This window comes from Chanos chanos, chromosome 9 (assembly GCF_902362185.1).
Source record: "Chanos chanos chromosome 9, fChaCha1.1, whole genome shotgun sequence".
NCBI classification, from domain to species: domain Eukaryota; kingdom Metazoa; phylum Chordata; class Actinopteri; order Gonorynchiformes; family Chanidae; genus Chanos; species Chanos chanos.
In genome coordinates this window covers 22682980-22688083 of record NC_044503.1, presented here as the reverse complement: position 1 = coordinate 22688083, position 5104 = coordinate 22682980, and the positions used below count along the sequence as shown (strand labels likewise).

General features: G+C 43.8%; 2 non-coding genes across 2 annotated transcripts; both read right to left on the bottom strand.

The window, feature by feature from the left end:
• Positions 1–1125: 1125 nt before the first annotated feature.
• trnaf-gaa (transfer RNA phenylalanine (anticodon GAA)) lies at positions 1126–1198 on the bottom strand. The gene has a single exon. It is a non-coding gene; the product is annotated as a tRNA-Phe (tRNA).
• A 354-nt stretch (positions 1199–1552) lies between these two features.
• On the bottom strand, positions 1553–1625 carry trnaf-gaa (transfer RNA phenylalanine (anticodon GAA)). The gene has a single exon. It is a non-coding gene; the product is annotated as a tRNA-Phe (tRNA).
• Between the last annotated feature and the right edge of the window lie 3479 nt (positions 1626–5104).

Genomic DNA, 5104 nt, shown 5'->3' with positions numbered 1-5104 from the left:
AACTCGGAATCTAAATGGACTTTATTCTACCGGCCCCCTAGTTCAAACTCCATTTTCTCTTCGTTTGGGTCCATGTGTGAATAGAGTGGATTATACTCTGGAGTATGCATAGCGAGCAAGCGGGTGTGTTGATGCCGTTTCTAACATGCGACTGGCATGAAACCGAAAGAATACAAACATCCAAGGGTGAAGAAGAAGGGTCATTTACATGAAGACGCCAACGAAAATGTCTGACTGGAGAAACGATGAGATTTGGGAATTGTTGTTGGTAAGGGCTGATGCCGAAATCGTCAGACAAAAGTTGATAGCCTCGTCCACCTTTTTCGATATGTTGTACACAAAATGTGTATTTTTTGCAGAGTACTTTTTGCATCATGTCCTGCCTCCTGCATGCTCCACCCAGGCACCATCTAAGGGGAATGGAAAATGGGAGATGTACACTGCAAAGACATCTAGTGCTATCTCACAAGACATTGTGGAAACCCAGGACAGAATCAGGGACCATTAGATTTGCAGTCTAATACTCTCCCAACTGAGCTGCTTCTGCTGCTGTTTAAATTTTGGAATTTTGAACACAACACCTGCCTAGTGCAAGCAGGGTGTGGTAGACGCCATCTAAACTAAGATCAAGCACACCAGTAAAAGGGGCTGAGGATTCCAGAATAAGGTGCCTAAAAACACAGTGCATACTGGTGGTTGTTTCTCCACCAGAGAACAAAAACAGATTTTTAGCCTGGTGGTTAAGGCTACGATTAAAGTTTTCAAGTTCAAAATTACTCTTGAAGGCCTCAGTGAAGGCCACCAGAACACTGTACTTCCAGAATAGCAAGCCTAAGAAGAACTCAAGGCTTAAGGGTGGGTGTTTGGACTGCCTGGAGATCAAGGTCATAAAAATAGCAGTCGCCACAGTAGAGAATAGTTGCCTCAATGGCAGATGAACAGGACATCATGTTGAGATTGTTACAGAAGTAAGAATGCTGAGGCTGAGCATCATTTGGAGAACCCAAACAGCATCAGATATTAATAGCTGACCATACCAGCTGTGGGGGGCACACCTGCAAGGTCTTTCTTTTGTATGTAAAATGCACCTGTGCAACAGAAATCTGGTGCTGGCCCTCAAAGCACTGCCAAAACCCAGGATTGAACCAGGGACCTTTAAATCTTCAGTCTAACACCCTCCCAACTGAGCTATTTCGGCTGCCACTTAACCACCATTTTGGCCACACCTCCGTTCTGGTCCATGGGAGGAGTGGTGGACAACCTCTACACTGATGTCAAGCCAAAAGAAATGTGGAGCTTCGGATGCCAGAGTAACGTGTCTAAAAATACAATGCCTATAAAAAATTGTTAGAACAGTGGTAAGTGACATCACGTGCCATGTACAAAAGAGGGGTTTCATTCTCCACCCTCTAAGTTTGGGGAACAGGTCCCCAAACAGTATCGGATATTAATAGCTGACCATACCAGCTGTGGGGGGCACACCTGCAAGGTCTTTCTTTTGCATGTAAAATGTACCTGTGCAACAGAAATCTGGTGCTGGCCCTCAAAATACTGCCGAAACCCGGGATCGAACCAGGGACCTTTAGATCTTCAGTCTAACGCTCTCCCAACTGAGCTATTTCGGCTGCCACCATACAGCTTTTTGGCCATACCCCACTCCTGGTGCATGGGTGGGGTGGTGGACAACCTCTACACTGATGTCAAGCTCAAAGAAATACGGAGCTTAGGATGCCAGAGTAATGTGTCTAAAAATACAATGCCTCTAAAAATTGTTAGAACGGTGGTAAGTGACCTCTCGTGTCATGTATAAAAGGGGGGTTTCATTCTCCACCCTCCAAGTGCAGCACCTTACCTTACAAGCTCATTACTGTGAATGTAGATGACCGACTCAATGTTCTTATCCAAAAGCAACAGAAGAACAGCAACCCTGAGAAGAACTCAAGGCATAAGAGTAGGTGTTTGGACTGCCTGGAGATCAAGGTCATGAAAATAGTGATCCCCACAGGGGAGAATAGTTTCAAGAGTTGCCTCAATGGCAGATGAACAGGACATCATGCTGAGATTGTAACAGAAGTAAGAATGCTGAGGCTGAGCATCATTTGGGGAACAGGTCCCCAAACAGTATCAGATGTTAATAGCTGACCATAGCAGTTGTGGGGGGCCCACCTGCAAGGTCTTTCTTTTGCATGTAAAATGTACCTGTTAGAACAGTGGTAAGTGACCTCACGTGCCAAGTAGAAAAGAGGGGTTTCACTCTCCACCCTCTAGGTACAGCAATTTAGCAAGGAATTAGCAATGTAACATGAATATAATATGTATTCTCCTAAATAGTGCAAATAACTTTTCCTCTTTAGTGTTTCTGACTCTGGAGCACAGATACTGGGACCTAGTTTACACAATAATAGTCAGTTTCATCACATTTCTATTAACTGGACCAAGACTTTTTGACCAATCACTCTGACTTGTAAAGTGGTAAGGATGGACACTGCGTGAACAACATCAAGCAGAAACCTTGAGGGTTCTGATACCAGAGCAATGTGGCCACAAAATGCAGAGCCTACATAACTGTCAGAACAGTGATTAGCAACCGCATTTGTCAGATGGCTTCTCTGACCAGAGACAGACTCAGTGCTTGCACCCTACATACTCAAATAACCACAGTAACTGCTCATCACAGTTTTGGCACCCTACATCCTCAAATGAGCTCAAACTGTTCATCACAAAACCTCAATGCAGCACCTGAGCACAGCATCACCACATCTGCTTTGTCACACACAAGAGATGCAAGAGCTTGCTGAGGTGGTTTCCCCATCTAGCTCTGAAAAAGTCTTGATCTTGATTACATTTGCAGTACATTTTCCATCAAGACCTCAACTCAGACTGCAGGATTCAAAGTTCAGCCTGCTCACCATTACCATTGCAAATGGAACCTTGTGATACACAGGAAGGAGAAATGGTGGGGTGAAGACACAGCAAAGCAGGACACCTGTGTAAGTAGCTCTGTCAATCTAGTTTGTGTTTTATCACATCCCAGTCTTATCACACTGAAGTAAAGAGTTGAACCAAAGCTTTCTGGTCTCATCAAGTGCCTTGATTCCTCAGTGGTTGTCTGCCTGTTTTATAAAGCACATCAAGAACATGTGCCTCACCTTACGAATTCATTATTGTGAATGCAGATGATGGGCCCAGTGTTCTTATCAAAAGGCAACAGAAGAATATGCTCTCAATATCCCAGTACTTGGCTTCACCTAGCAACCAAAGCACTCGGCAGCAACCACAATGGTGCAAAAACGTGTGGCGTCACTTGCCGACTATCAATCCTTTCAAATCTAATCAACTCCTATCATTATGCTAAGGCAGTTCTCCTCATTCATCTTAATCTTTTGGTATGAACAAAGTCAGAACACTGAGGCCAAGTATCTTTTGTGGAAGAGGCCGTAGAACCCTGATGGCACTCATTATTAATACAAATTACACTCTAAGGGGAATGGGAAATGGGAAATGTAAACTGCTCCAGCAAAAGACATCTGGCAAAAGACATCTTACAAGATATTGTTGAAACCCAGGACCAAATCAGGGACCATTAGATTTTCAGTGTAATATTTTCCAACCTGAGCTGCATCAGCTGCTGGTTAAATAGAATTTGATCACAACCCCTTCCTACTGCAAGCAAGGGGTGGTGGACACCATATATCAAGCCCACTGGAAAATGGGGCTTAGGATTCCAAAGTAAACTGCCTAAAAAAACACAATGCCTACTGGGGGGTTTGGCTCTCCACCAGAGAGCAGGTGGAGGTTATGATAATAGCGGGCCCACATGTGAAAATAGCTGAAAGTGTGCTCCAACAGCAGACAAAAAAGACATCATGCTGAGATTGTTATTGAAGTCAGAAGTCTGTAACTGAACAACATTTGTGGAAGGAGTTCAAGAATCCTAACAACATTTCTGCAAGCCATATCAGTTATAGGTATACACCTATAATGTGTTTCTTTTAGACATTAAATGAACCCATACAACAGACATCTGGTACAGTCTCATAAGATGCTGCCAAAATCCAGGATCAAAACCGGGACCTTTAGAGCTTCAGTCTAACACACTCCCAAATGAGCTATTTCACCAACCAGTTCATCTGTAATTTTGACCACATCCCTGGCCTGGTGCAATGGAGCGGTCATGGACCAAATCTATACTGATGTTAACATGACAAAAGGGACGAGTAAAACTTTGGCTTAAGTTGCTGCATACACCTGGTTAGTGTTTTTTCATATCCCTCAAGTTCATCTTGTGCCTTCTCTGAAACACGTAATGACTTATTTATGCATAATAATACTGCAAAATAATACTGACTTTTAAGATGTCTTTGACTTTTAAGATTACATCTTTAACTCTTCTTAAAATCACATGTTCACAATTCTTCTTCGGTGACAATAAGCATTATTGGTACTATAAACCTGCCATGGTATTAGATCCTTCACAATACTGAAAAATCAGTATACATGAATTTAAAGCTATGCATGGGAGACTGACTTGGACACAAACTTTTCACACAGGATGCTCTGTTGTATGACAGCACTCAGCATGAGCACATTATACCATGATATCTTCTTCCATACCATTACTACATCTAAGTACAGCATGTTAGCACCCCCTACAGATCACAAGGAAATAGCAATGTAACATCTCATCTCATTATCTAAGCTGCTTATCCTGATTAGGGTTGCAGGGGGTGCTGGAGCCTATCCCAGCGCACATAGGGCGAAAGGCGGGGAAACACCCTGGTCGCCAGTCCATCGCAGGGCAGACACACACACTCACATTCATACCTAAGGGCAATTTAGTGTCTCCAATTCACCTAACCTGCATGTCTTTGGACTGTGGGAGGAAACTGGAGCTCCCGGAGAAAACCCACGCAGACACGGGGAGAACATGCAAACTCCACACAGAAAGGACCCTGAGCACCCGGCTGGGAACCGAACCCGAAACCTTCTTGCTGTGAGGCAACAGCGCTACCCATTGCGCCACCGTGCCACCCCAATGTAACATGAATATACCATATTCTCTTAAATAGAGCAAATGACTTTTCCTCTCTAATGTATCAGACTG